The 15,341-nt window shown below is 36.1% G+C and overlaps 1 pseudogene; it reads left to right on the forward strand.

Moving 5' to 3' along the window:
- Positions 1-1,850: 1,850 nt before the first annotated feature.
- LOC143625311 (uncharacterized) lies at positions 1,851-7,860 on the forward strand (annotated as a pseudogene).
- The last annotated feature ends 7,481 nt before the right edge of the window (positions 7,861-15,341 follow it).

A 15,341-nucleotide genomic window follows, 5' to 3' on the forward strand; every position in this document is an offset into this window, starting at 1 on the left:
ATAGTAAACAGTTTCATATTAATTCAAAAACATACGAAGTTAAAAAAATAAATAAATAAAAATATTAATAGTAAAATATTAATACATGAACCAATTTGGACAGACATAAACGAATTACGAACCTAACCAGACGCACGTAAATGGATGCAACCGGACGGGCGTAAACCAATACAACACCGAACTTTTTTGTTGATGTTCTTTTATTTTAAACAGACGAACATAAATTAACTTTCCACTGAACGATTCATCTCGTTGGATGTTTGGTTTGCTTACAACCCTGCGATACTATGTCTAACAAGTCTTCACATAAGTACAACTAACCATATTGTTTTCGCTAATATGACATTATATGATAAAAAGTATGCGAAAATATAAAAAAATCACTCAAAGTTGATTAACTAATGGCTGGTGGATGACGTTAATGTACTAGACTAAAAATGATTGTCAAATAAATGCATTATGTCATAAAAACTTATAATAAACTATTTGATCAACATATTCATAATTTTAAGAAATCAAACACACCAAAACCGAAGCTCTCTCGATGGGACGTGAGGTAACTTTCTGACCGTCGGTTAAAATATCTTATTTTAATTATTCTTTATTCAGTTTGTTTTCCATTTTTTGCTCTTCACTTTTTTTTTTAATATTCTTTTCTTTATTTTCTTTCTTATTATGTGTTTTGTACACTACATAACCTCCTTTTAAGTTTTATATCTTTTTTTAATATTTATTTAAAGTCATTTAATTGTTTTATTTTAAAAAATTGAACTTTAATGATCTGATTTGACCAATTGGTTATTGATTGATAGTGATTTATATCGGCAATTTAATCCATGATGGTCCTAACTTTAGTCGGCAATTTAGTTGTCAAATGCAATGCCAGTGACATAATCATCATAGATTTACACTTGATTTATTTAGACAATTTGACCGACTATAGTCTGGATTTTAGTTGTTAAGGCAATCCCAATAGTATAATTATATAGATTTACACTCAATTTAAACTTAATTTTCGAATATAAGTTTCTTTATTTCGTTCATAATTTAATATCATTGTGAGCGAAACCGAGTGAAAATCAAGTGTAAATATTTAGTAATTATGCTACTACATCACATCTTGCAACGAAAATATAAGTTATGATTGCTATTAGTTAAACTGCTAGTATGGGTTATTGTATATATTAGTTGTATTATTGTCTTCTACTTTTAACATAGTTATTTAGATCATCATCAATAAATTTTGTTTTTGAGGGTGTTTGTGTGTCACATGATAGTGACGCTTACCTTACAAAAATACCCTCTCTCCTCCCTTACATACTCATTCTTCCACAAGAACTTCACTCCATCGTCTCTCGTCCGTGTCACACCCTCTCTCATTCACATCACCCTCTTACTGGTGGTGATGCTCTTAAATTAATATTCTTATATTTATTAACGGTAAATTTGATACAAACAATACATAATTACAGATGCCCGCTGATATATCTATTTGAGAATATTCTACATTAAACTTTGTAAGATGTCATTTTCGTTTAAATCCCACTTGAATTTGTAGGAAGTATGTGGCATTTAACATCTTTCTTATTGCACACCATAAATCACTTGAGGTCCAACTATCTTATTATTGTCTTTTGAATGACGAATTTCTTAATCTGAGAAACTTGAATCTGAGACCTTTCAACCTCTTGGTGTTTGAAAGGCGTTGTCTTTGACAATGGGCCACCAAGTTTTTAGTTCTTACAACACATAAATTTGAAGTTTAACCTAGACTAATTAATTGATATGAACTATTTGTAGTTTGTTTTTTTATTGTTGGTATGTTTGCGTGATTTGTAGATTAGAGGAAAATGTCGCAGTTTACATCCCCAATTGTGAATGCTTTAACTGGTCCTGTCACAAAACATTTAGGATATGCCACTTCCTTCCCGAAACATGTTAACAATATGAGAGAAAAAATGAAGATTTTGGAGGATAAAAGCAAAGATATCATAGAGCACATGGATGCAAACATGAGAAATAACGAAAACATACCCGGTCATGTTGAGGTTTGGTTGAAAGAGATTGAAGATGTCAAGAGGGAAGTAATAAATATTACAAGAAACAACATTGGGTTTTTAAACATGAAAAGGAGGTACCGAGCAGGAAGAAACGCTTTATATGCCCAAGTTTTTTATTGTTGGTATGTTTAAAAATGTCGCAGTTTTTAAACATGATATTCCAATAGAGTGTCTCACGAGATATGCATGGGGCCTAAAATTGTTAAAAGGTGTTTCCACTTTGAGAGAGGCTAGAGAGAGGACAAATGAATCCGTGCGCAATCTCACAAATGCAAATTTGTTAATACGTAGTGATCACCATGGGTGTGTTAGAATGCACGATCTTGTGCTTCAGTTTGTCTTATATATAGTTTCCAAAGATGATCATGCATGGAGTATTAACCATTATGATACATCGAAGTGGCATAGAGATGAAGTTAGTGAGTCTTGCAACAAACTTTCTTTAACATGCGTGGACATGCCCAAGTTTTCAAGAGACTTCAGGTATCCAAACCTATCACTTTTCAACTTATGCATGGAGATATGTCGCTCAAGTTTCCAGAGAATTTTTATGAAAATATGCAAAATCTTGAAGCCATAGCATACTATAAGCTGCAGTATCCAGTGCTTCCAAGTTCACTTTCACCCTCTACCAACCTTAGAACACTCCTTCTCCATGAATGCAAATTGATGTTTGATTGCTCTTTTGTTGGAGATCTTGTTAATTTGGAAGTGCTTAGCTTTGCTGACTGTGGTATACGCAAGTTACCGTCTAAGATAGGGAATCTGAAAAGGCTAAAATTACTAGATTTGACAGGATGTGTTGACCTGCGCATTGATGATGGTGTTCTCCGGAACTTAAAAAATCTTGAAGAGCTTTATATGAGAGTTTCTAAACAGAAATCTATAAGGTTCACCGATGCGAATTGGGAGGAGTTGATGATACTTTCAAGGCAACTTTATGCATTAGAGGTTGAGTTCGTTGAGAAGAAGACCCAACTAAAAAGTGTGTCATTTAAGAAACTTGATAAGTTCAAGATATCTGTCGGTTGCATCTTAGAAGAAGAGGATATTGACCAAGATTCATTCAAAAATACATTGAAGCTTGTGACAGAGCATACAAACGACCTTCTTGATTGCAAAATCCATGAGCTGTTCAAGAAAACAAAGAAGCTTCATTTACAAGTGAAGCATATGGTTTGTCTTGAGGATATTGTTTCTGTCCATCCTTATGGGCAACACTCATTCTGCAATTTAAGAGACCTTGAGGTTTCTAATTGTGTTGAATTGAAATTCCTCTTTCCACTTTATGTGGCAACTGGTTTGAGGAAACTTGAACGGCTCAAAATTTCATCATGCCCTGTTTTGGAAGTATTAGTAGAGAATGGTGAAAACGAGATTACTAGTGGAGGCGAGATAATTAAATTTGAGGAGCTAAAGTTTATGTCTTTGAAACAGCTACCAAAACTGGTAAGTTTGTTCCTCCTTGACGGTGTTGTTGTGTTACCACACCTAGTTGAACTGGAAGTTGATGGACTTCCCAACTTCACTAGCATTTATCCTCACAAGAGCAACATTTCTGCACCTAAACGAGCGTTCTTGGATAGCAAGGTAATTAGTTATACATAATGAATTTGTAAGACTAACAACCTTGGTTATTTTTATAGGATAAGACTTGTGGTGAACCAGCTATGTTCAGTTATTTTATTCCTAATATTTTAGCTAATTTAATGTAACATTCTTTCAGGTTAGAATCTTAAAGCTAGAGAAGCTGATGATTAAATCTATGGAGAACTTGGAACACATATGGGTGTCTAGTGATGAGGAGGAAGTTAATAGCGTTTCCATGTTGAGAGAGATTAAAGTGGAGGGATGCGTTAGTCTTGTGCATCTGTTTCCAACCAATCCAATGCCATTACTGAATCATTTGGAACGGCTTACAGTTATAAGATGTGGTTCCATTAAAGAGATATTCAACATAGACTTGGGAGACATTGAAGTCGAGCAAGTTAGAAACTACTGCAGCTTGAGAAACATTCAACTGTCTGGTTTAGAGAATGCAAGAGAGGTGTGGAGAATAAAAGGTGGTGAAAATAACTCTAGTAGCATTTGTGTCTTCGAAGCCGTTGAACGGATACAAATTGAAGGGTGTAAGAGGTTTAGAAATGTATTTACACCAAGCACCACCAAATTTGGTTTGGGAGCACTAACAGAGATTACAATAGACAGCCACAGAGAAAGTTGGAGAAACAATGAAATGGTTAAGAATAGTCAAGAGGAAGAGGTATCACTTTTTTTTTTCTGATTATTTAAATTAGTAACTTGGTCATAATCTTATTCTATAAAAACATTTCATGTCTTTACTTGTGTATTAAAACACACAAAAAGTGGTTTCTTGTAAATGTGTTCCCACTAATGATTGTAAAAACCTTTTGTTTAAGAAAACAAAATACAGCCGTTTATAATTTCTTTAATTTTTATCATCATATTCATATACTTGGCAACTACTTAAAATCAATATAATACGTCAATTCCAAATCACAAAAGTTTGAGTTCATTAAAAAGATATAAAACAGAATGATTACAGGAGAATATATTTAGTCATATTTAATTAACTTGTTAACAATATTTAATCCCAGCCCTGCATTTTTTATGTAATCTAAATTTTCTTTTATACACATGTATACAGATGTCAAGGAGAGACAGAGATGATTATGATTCTACTGCAGCATTCCTATCTAGTACTCTCATGCATACTTTCCAATCTCTTCGTAATCTAGAGTTAAGGTATTATAATGGTGTGGAAGTGGTGTTTGAGATAGAGGGCCCACTACTACTCAATCTCCAAGTTTTAAGGTTATTTCATATGGAGAGCATGAGTCATGTGTGGAAGTGTAGCAACTGGAATGAATCCTCATTGTACAACCTCACAACTATAGACATGATGGATTGCCGCAACATTAAGTACTTGTTCTCACCTCTCATGATGAAACTTCTTTCAAACCTAAAGACAATCGATGTACGAAGGTGTGATGGTATGGAAGAAGTTGTTTCATCGAGAGACGATAAAGACGAAGATGAAGTTGTGTCAACGAGTGCTACTTCCACAGCCACCACTTTGTTCCCTCATCTCCATTCTCTCTATTTTCATGACTTGCCATATCTAAAGCGTATTGGTGGTGGTGGTGATGACGAGGTATGTTTTCTACATGTTTTTCTAACATCCAAATCTTTTTTTTCTTTAACAACTAATATTTTTTCTACCAATGTCTCAAGTGAGACTAAAACCTACAACCATTAGGTCGAATGGCATACATCTTTACCACCAGACCATGCTAGTGGTTGTTTTTGTATAGTTTTTTTAGAGCATCGACTTTCTTGTGTGTTAGGCCACCATACTCTGCAAATTTGGAGAGCCCCGTTGACCCACTCCGGCCAGATTATTTTGTCTTAACCCGGGTCACGCTGACTTCAGAGTTTGGCTTGGACGTTCTCCCGGGAAACCATATCGTTGGCTGCCACTTGACGGTCGTTGTGCCACCACAAGAGCAGAACTCTGGCATAAAACACGGCGGGACTAAAACCCGAGTGAGCTTGGGATACAGACTGACAACCTCACAAGGCCTAAGCTAAATAGATAAAATGATTATTAATTTAAAATACGTAGTTTTGTAGTACATTTTGTACACATTTGTGTCAACTCTCATCAACCTCTGATTTCAAGACTTCAAAATCCACTAATTCAACAAATTTTATCTACTGCAGTCTTTATGCCAGTACTCTACAGAAATACAAATAGAATCATGTGATGCACTGTCAAGTGTGATTCCATTTAATGCGCAAGAGAAGATGCAGAAGCTTCAAGTGTTGGAAGTGAAGTATTGTTACTCATTGATGGATGTTTTTGAAACTCAAAGGATTAGCAATAGTGGTGTGGGTAGTACGAACCTTGATGAAGGGAGTGGTGGCACATCTACCATTCTAAGACCAGAAAATATTAATGTGCCTCAACTATACAACCTAAAGAAATTGGTGATATCATATTGTAACCTTCTGCAGCATGTATTAACATTTTCTACACTTGAAAGCCTCAAACAACTTGAAGAGCTAATGATCAAGAATTGCGAGGAAATGAAAGTAATTGTCAAGAAAGAAAATGCAGAGCAAAGAAAGGTTGTGCTCCCTCGTCTAAAGACTGTTCAACTATTCGATCTACCAAACCTAAAAGGTTTTTTCCTAGGGTTGAATGACTTCCAATGGCCATTACTAGAAAATGTTATGATTAGTCGATGCCCACAAATGATAGCGTTCACATGTGGTCGATCAACATCACCGAATCTCAAGTACATAAATACAAGCTTAGGGAAACATGGTCTTAAATGCGGCCTTAATTTCTATTTGAAGACATATCAGGTATTTTTCTTTTTTATATGCATGCATTATTTCATTGAAAATTATCTTCGGTCAAAGGTATTAACAAAAATATATACATTGCTTCTCACTGAATTTGTTATTTTTATTTAATCATAAACCTATATATATACATACACATACACATATAACAAGTGCATTTAGTCTAACGGTATCTATGACGCAAGATAATTGAAATTGAGAATTAGATTGAGAAGAACAACGATGATTGAATTACGAAAAGTACGAATTTAATTGATAATCAATCCTATATATTCATACATATATGATTGACTACTTCAAGTTTTAGCACTGATCCAAGTTTTAACCTAAAGCGACGTCACTTTATGTCTATGATGTTTTGACATTTTACCGTTCTAATTACATAATAAACATCTATTAACTAAACCTCCTTTAGCATAATATCATAACTAACCCTAGGCATGCGAGGGATTACTGTTAACATTCACCCCCTTAATTGCGAACAGGTAGATATTGAGCATCCGATCTTCAAATCCTCTTCTTCATTTCTTTGAGTACTCATTTGATTAGCTTCACATGACTTAATTTTCAACTTTGATTTCTTCACATCACTTCGATCGCTTCTTAGTTCTCACGACTTCGTCTGCTTCTCGTGACTTCACTTTGCTTCTAACGACTTATTCACTTTGTTTGACACGAACTTTGCTTTACACGACCCTTGCTTCACATGAACTTTACTGACCCGAGTCACAAGGATTCCTTTTGATATGTAGTGCCTCACACACTAAATTGTCTTCATTTTGAACCAAATGGGTTCTAAGATACTCTATATTGTCTCACACGAATCAAGTCCACCTTGCATAGACTTTTTATTTTTTTTATTTTTTTTATAATATTGCATCCTTCATGGAATATTTCTGTTGATAAATCAACAATAGACTACTTTCTTCATTTTGATCATGTCATATCACATGATCAAATTTTGTCTTTTTTAAATTGAAATCAAAAGAGCAGGCTCTTCTACACTTCCAATTAATAGAGACTTGTCATTCTTGTATTTTCTGTTTGGATATTCTTAAGCATAATATCCAAGTTTCCGCATTTGTAACAAACAACATGAGACTATCTTTTGAGTCCGTTTTGGAGTGCTTGCTATTATTTTCTAATGGTTCATTGTCAATTTTTTCAAACTGAAAAGAGGATAATTTATCATGCCTCATCCTCACGATGGAAAGAATTTATCACAATTCCTCTTTTAGACATAATCCTTTTTCAATAGGTTTTAAGCCACTTGGTAATATCATCTACTGATACTTTGTCTAGATCCATAAATTGCTCTATTGCAGCAATTATTTGCAAGAATCTATCAGCATTGAGGTCAAGATTGTTCTCACTAATGTGGGCTGGTCAATATTTTCACAACACCTAGTTGCTTTGCTGACAATATTTGTCAGGCTTGTAGTGAAAGAATCAATAGTCTCATCGTCTTTCATTTGAAATTTATCGACCTCAGACTTTATTCTTTGCAACCGTGCTTGTTGCACTTGTGTAGCACCAACATGTCTGGTTTTAAGTGTATCCCACACTTCTCTTTATTACAATCCTCTACATGTAAGAGTAAATCTTCGGGTAGAGCATGAGTCAAGAAAGCTAGTGCATATTTATTCTTCAACATATTCGCACTTGCTTCACTAGCAGATTCTAATGTTTCCCAAAAACCATTTGCATCTAATATGCTCTTTATTTGAATTGCGCATGTCGTATTGTTTGTAGACCTTGACATACGCCATTGGTAATTCAAATGAGATGAGACCAAGTCTTTATAAGTCACAAGGGTATTCTTATCCTTTAGTGTTTTTTTACCTAATCACCACTTAAGAATAAAACTTATAGACAAAGTATAGTAAGGCCATTTTATTGTTTCTCAATCAGTAACCTCCATAATTCTCAAATCATCCCGGGCTTCTTTCGGTTGGTGCATTCTCTTGCAAAGTGACCAGTTCATTACAATTGCAACAACAAAGCCTGCCCTTATCAAACCCAATTTTGTTGTTTCTGCCTGTCTTCTGAAAACTGTACGTTCTTCCCATATTTCTTAATGAAATTCGTTGGTTTGTGAACAGCCATTGCCATTTGATACTTGATGTCCATTTCTTCTAGATCTTGCTTATTAACATCTAGAAGATCACCTTGAGTAAATTCTGGTGGCATGAGGTTTCCTTTAAGCAACTTTTCATAACATGCCATAAAGGCATGAAATAGTGTGATGCGACAATCTTTAACAGGTGGGCTTTGTGAGTTTGGAGTGTTAACAGGATTTCCCAAACCATGATCCTTTATTGCTTGATTAACAGCCTGATTCACCATATCTTGAATTGTGCTTCGAGTGAATAGGTCACTTAGGTTCGCTGACGACATAAACACTTGATTTGCTTCAGTTTGAACACCGAACTAACTACCCTTGATACCACAACAATATGGACACTTGTATGGGCTTGAGATAGAAAAACCATTCCAGCCTTGGTTCCTATTGATTAAGAGACTCACATGATTGGCCATTCTAAGCTTGTCATCCATCCCAAAGTTCCTTAGCCGAAGTGCATTCTTTCATACTTTGAGTAATTTTCTTATCCAAACACGTGCTCAAGAAACCAAGAGCCTTCTGATAAATTACAATGAATTCCATGTTGTCTGGAGTCATGGCACTTAGGGGTCCAATTACGATCAACCATTTGACCGACATCATTTATGATTTGAGGACAATGAGGTCCAATTTCAATTGTTGTTAAAATCTTTAAGTCATGTGTTATTGCAAAGTTCATAAACCAATATTTCCAATCATTGAATTTATCAAAACTTATGAGTTCAGGAGGCTTGTTGTTTGACTCAGACTCGTTGTCAACAACATTTCAGCTTTAGAGGCTATGTTTAAGTTACTTGAAGTCAAATAATTTTAAGATTCTGCTTAAAATTTGCAATTGTGATTGTGATTTTGCAGTTGCAATTGAGATGTGGATGTGATAGAGTTGTGGTTTCGATTGTGACGTTGCGCTTGCGATTTAGGGATGCGTTTGCGATTGAGATTGCGAATTATAGTTTAACCCAAAGTCCAAAACATCAACAGATCTTGAATCCACACAATTTCTATGTTTATGAACACTAACTTTCACAAATAACCACCCACACAAGCCCAAAGTTTTCGTTTTCACTCTTGGATTCGCAAATCTGAATCTGTCAAGACTTTCAACTCAAATCTAGTCCATTTCTTGCAAGATCAAGGTCCATGATAGTTCAAATCTAGGGTCTAACACAAATCGAGGATCATATTTACCAAACAACACAATCAAATCTGACAAGATGACCCGAAAACCTGAAAAAGTTGGGCCACAGATCTGATATCAATTGTAGGTTCTCGGATGGATCTAACAACTTGTTTCGGATCAATCCATGTTAATAGTGAGCAAAAATGACTACTGGCACTCGGACCTCAAATCGTTTGTAAGCAAAAGCAAATGAAATAAAGAAAAAAAGATGAAGTTGTAAGAAATAACCAAAAGATGTCTATGGAGCATGGGTGAATAGTGCTCCTTATATAGGGAGCCCCATGCTCCTTCCTTTGGGTTTTCATTGATTGGGCCCAAATAGACTTGCCCACTGGCTTACAAGATAAAGTGGCCTCGGGCCCAATACAAAGTGTTAAACGAAATCTATAATAATATTACAATAACGAGCCATCTAATGCACAAGCCTAACATAACAACCTAAGGACCAACAATAATTAACATCTACTAACTAAACAAACTTTAACATGATGACATAACCAACCCTTGACTTGCGAGGGATTAATGCTAATAGTTGGCGCGTTATATGATACCCCGTCCTCTAGTAGTTAGTGTTTGAGTCCTGTTGTGGGCTATGGAGTAGATTAGATGGGTGTTTGAGTTGACGTTATATTGTGTATGTATGTGTGTGTGTGTATGTATAAATTGATGCTTGCGTTATCTTTTATTTATATTTATGTTTTGGCCCTGTAGAACTGGTTACCAAGTTTAGAGAATACAAGCTTCTGTTCAAGTTCTTTTGAGCGATTACCTTGGTCTTTTCAAAATTTGATTGAAATACAATTGCGAGGTGTTTTCGTGAATGAAAGCATTATTCCCCTCAAAGAGTTGCTACAACTGCAAAAGCTAGAAAAGATTCAGGTATCTTATTGTTTTACGGTAAAGGAGGTATTTGAAGTAGTAGCAATGGAAGGGACAAGTATTTGTTTAGAGAAGGAGGAAGAAGAATAACCAAATGTACCAAAGGCGTTTGATGCAGTAGCATTGAAAGCAGTAGATAGCGATATCGTTGAATCCCAGACTGTTGTTGAAATTCCAAAGCTATCTCAAGTGGAACTAAATCATCTAAGGAGTCTCAAGTATATATGGAATAGCAATCATCATCAGAGGACAATCTTGGAGTTTCCAAACCTAACAACACTCTCTATTAATGAATGTTACAACATAAAGCATGCATTTAGTAGTTCCATGGTTGGTAGTCTATTGCAACTTCAACACCTACATGTAACTAATTGTTCAAATATGGAAGTAATCGTCATGGTAGAAGAAGCATCAAAACTTAAATGTAACGTCGAAGTGAAGGAGATTGTGTTACCTTGTCTTAGGTCCTTAAAACTTCATAAACTTAAAATTCTCAAGGGGTTTTGCTTAGGGAAGGATGATTTTTCATGGCCATCATTGCATACTTTGGAAATCAAAGAGTGTCCAGAAATAATGTTTTTCACCAAGGGGCATTTGGCTACTCCAGCACTAAACATAATTGATACAAGTTTTGGGAGGTGTTACCTAACAGAAGGCATTAACTCCTTTATAGAAACCATGCCCCATGAGGTAACTACAGCTTGGATCATTTTTAAAAAATACATTTGAAATGTTTTGTTTCCTTAAAATCTTCAATTATTCACTTATAGAATATTTCTTTAACTTTCTGCAGGGATTTCAATTATAGAATATGAAGATGGATTGCTTGTGTCAACCAAAAATAAAATGGCGAATTCTCCCTACAACATAATTATGATTTATGATTGCTCTCGATCAGCCAAGATTTATAATCTAGTCATTTTCTTTAATGCCAAATGATCAAGAAAAAAACCAAGAAACACAAGCTGTGAATCTGAAATCCATGTACAAGAAACATTGAATATTGCATTAGGTATTAACTAAGAGACAATCTGTTTCATAATCAAACTTTTATTTAACAATTAACTCAGCAGGCAAACATATATGTAAAGCCAAATTGAATTCCTTTTAATTCTCATAACCTGATCAGTGATCACGTGTTTATAAAAACACTCCTGAACATAACTTGCCATCCAGGTGCGAGTAACGGTGATACGTGTCCACAACCCACAACCCATGTAGCCCATGTTCATCTTTGTTTAGTGTCTTTTTCAATTGCTTGCTATTACTTATTTAATAAGTCTCTAGATTAGTGGTTAGTGGTCTAGTATGTGCATGTGTATGTTAACTTTCTTTTCGGTTGTTTACCTGTAAGCCTATAAAAGGCATTGCAAGTTTAGAATTAAATTAAGAAAAAAATTTGGATCAAATTAGTCTCGCTCTCTCCTAAGTGTTCTTTGGAGCTTGACACCGTCTAAGGGTTATCTATCAAACAGAGCTTGCAAGGAGCCAACAAAAAGTTCAAGAATTTGAATTTTCAAGATTTTTCGGTTTCTGTTTCAGTTCTTTTTGAATATTGTCAAAAATTCATCTTCACCCTTTTATTAATCGAAATAAACCACAATAGCAATCAATCTTCAACAGATAATAACTACTAGATGAAGTATATACACCACCGCTTATACCAACTACAAATTATCAGATCATCTTTGTAATGATATGATATAATAAACTCTCAAGAAGAATCTGAATATTGATCAAAACCCTAACTCAGAGATTTAGATCTAACATAAGAATAAACGGACATATAGAAGAAACAGATGAAAGAAAATAATCTCCTCTATCTCAAAAAAAAAAAAAAAAAAATCTCTCTTAAGACTTTTATTATATAAAAGAAACCTAAATGTATATTGAACGGAAATATAGCAAATGAGTCTTCACAACTCTTATACCTTCAACTCTTAAGCTACAAGCCCATTATTAAATCCAACAAGCCCAACGCATATTAATCCAGTCCAACTCCAAGCATTCACATGCAATATAAACAAAAAAACATAAGAATGAGAAAACTCTTCATATGTAAATCAATAATTGAATTGTAACAAGAAAAAAAGAAAAAGAAAATGTATTTTTGACACCACCCACAATTCAAATTATTGAAACAAAACCTATAAATTAGATCATGTTGTGAAGGAAACAAACCTTTAGTGAAGATGTCTGCCAGCTGGTCTTTAGTATGCGCTTTAAGCACCTTCAAAAATCTGAAGCAATTTCTTCACGCAAAGAAAAAGGTCAATTTCAAAGTGCTTTGTCCTTTCATGGAATACAGGATTGACACCAATAGAGACAATAGAAGAATTGTCACAGTGCAGCTCAACAGGCAAAGTAACATCCACTTTCAACTCCCTTAACAGATTTACAACCCAAACAAGCTCGGAAGTAGCAGCACACATTTCTCTATATTCAGCCTCAGCTGAAGATCTAGAGATGTGGGATGTTTTTTACTCTTCCTAGCAACTAAAGTATAGAGGTAGGGTAGTAAAACGACCCGCAAGCCCAAGGAAGACATCTGCGGATCATCAATAACACCCGCGGATCATTAATAATACCCACAGGAGAGATCCGCGGTCATGAAAAGCCCCGCATGAGGAAGAAACAATAAAGAGTTCTTACTTGGCGAGGAAAGTAGTTGTAACAGTATAGTTCTAGAAGACTGCTTAATAATACCCACAGGAGAGATCCGCGGTCATGAAAAGCCCCGCATGAGGAAGAAACAATAAAGAGTTCTTACTTGGCGAGGAAAGTAGTTGTAACAGTATAGTTCTAGAAGACTGCTTAAACATTCTCTTACAAGGACGTTTCCCCTTTACGAAGAATACAAGGGAGGACAGTTGGACACCTAGTAACAACCATGCATATGGCCAAACTGTCACATCCTATCAAGGCACGACACGTGTCCATTCAAGTAGAAAAGAATCTTCTGGATATTGACAACTCCAACAATCACCTTCCCCCATCCCCGGCTATAAATACCTTCATCACCATCATAAGGTACTCATACACACTCCACATAATACAACAATCACTTTTGTACTTTCTCTCCTTACAGAACAGTACTTATTCTCACGCAGGAGGGTGGTTACGGGAAGACCCCCCTCTTTTTCTTCCCGTAACGAGACTCACGGTGGTCTATTTTGTAGGATCTAGCTGGAATTCTGTTAAAGAACTGATTCATTCTCACGTTAGTTTTGTTTAGTAGTCCATACTTGGTGGAAATACAGAGCTGATCCCCATTGGATTAGATCCGTGCTTCTTCATTGGCGCCATCCATAATTTGTGGTTAGAACATTTGGCTTTTGTTGTTTTCAGTTAAGATGAGTCGGAGTTAGCAAGTTCCAGTGGATACTCCAGTAAGGGTGAGGAGAACTACTTCCGAAGGTCAGGTTCAAGGGGATAATGGTCGAGTAACGACGGAACCCCTTCGGATTGCTCGCACTTTGGATCTAGAAGATAGATCTGGAGATTTTCCCAGGTTTGGGGTGATGAGACGCTGGTTCATCGACATCAACCCAGAACTGGAAGAACTACTCAGACACCGGAAAAATGGTTTAGGCAGGAGCAGTTGAGATTGAATGAGACATACGAGCGCATGTTGAGAAATGAAAGATTGCAAGTGCATACACTGACGTTTGAACAGTCATCACCTTCTTCTCCTGTTCCATCGACAATGCGCGAAAGTCAGTTAGGACGTGAGGGAGAGACTTGGGAATATCCAAGTGACTATCGAAGGGACGGAAGTCGTGATATAGGTCGTCAGTGGAGCGGAACATACCCCGCAAAACCGCGTATGATTAGACTCACGCTTCCCGCAAGCACCATGATTCTACGTATCGTGGTGATCGTGAAGGATACGCGAGTGATGACAGCCACAACTACGGAAGAGAAGAAATTAGTCGAATGCGTATGATGGTTAAGCACACTGAGTACTGTAGTGATGCAGAAGAAGATTCACAAAGCCTTACCGTCCGGCAGCATTCGCGGAAAAGCCAAAGTTTATTCTGCAGATCGCTACTGCTCCCTTCCCGATGAATGTAAAATCCCAAGCAATCTGGGGAAATATAACAGCATGACTGATCCAAGCGATCACTTGATCAATTTTACCGCGATAGGGGGAGCCAGCGAATGGACTCTTCCATATTTGTGTCATATGTTTGCTTTGACGGGGGCTACCCGGGCATGGTTTGAAAAATTTCCCGATGGTCAAATTAAAAGTTGGAATGATTTGGTGGCCAAGTTCTCGTAGTTCTTCAGCGAGCAAAGGAAGCACAAGCGTGATCCTTCTGAAATCCTGAACGTTGTCTGCAGAGATAACAAGTCTATAGAAAACTTCATTACAAGATTCAATAATGAAAGTTTGAACATCGGCGGGATAATCGAAGACATTCTGCAGGGAGCGTTAGACAAAACTTCTGAAGTAATGATTTAATTCGATGTTTGACGGGGCATGACAGGATGGCAAAAACTTGGGACACAATAATGCCTACTACAAAGGTGTTCGTGGCGACAGAAAAGTTACTGGGAAAGGACAGTCCTAAACAACCTGTTAAACAGAGTTTAAGAATGCCCGACCTAGAAGGAAAAGCGAGGCTCTATTTCATCGCGTATCCAACCACCTGCAGAATCCTCTAAACAGCTAGATGCAAGAAATTTGATCAGGCAAAAAAGCAAA

This window comes from Bidens hawaiensis, unplaced genomic scaffold, assembly GCF_021521415.1.
Source record: "Bidens hawaiensis isolate Kalapana, Puna unplaced genomic scaffold, B.hawaiensis_p1.1 tig00004101_1, whole genome shotgun sequence".
NCBI lineage: Eukaryota > Viridiplantae > Streptophyta > Magnoliopsida > Asterales > Asteraceae > Bidens > Bidens hawaiensis.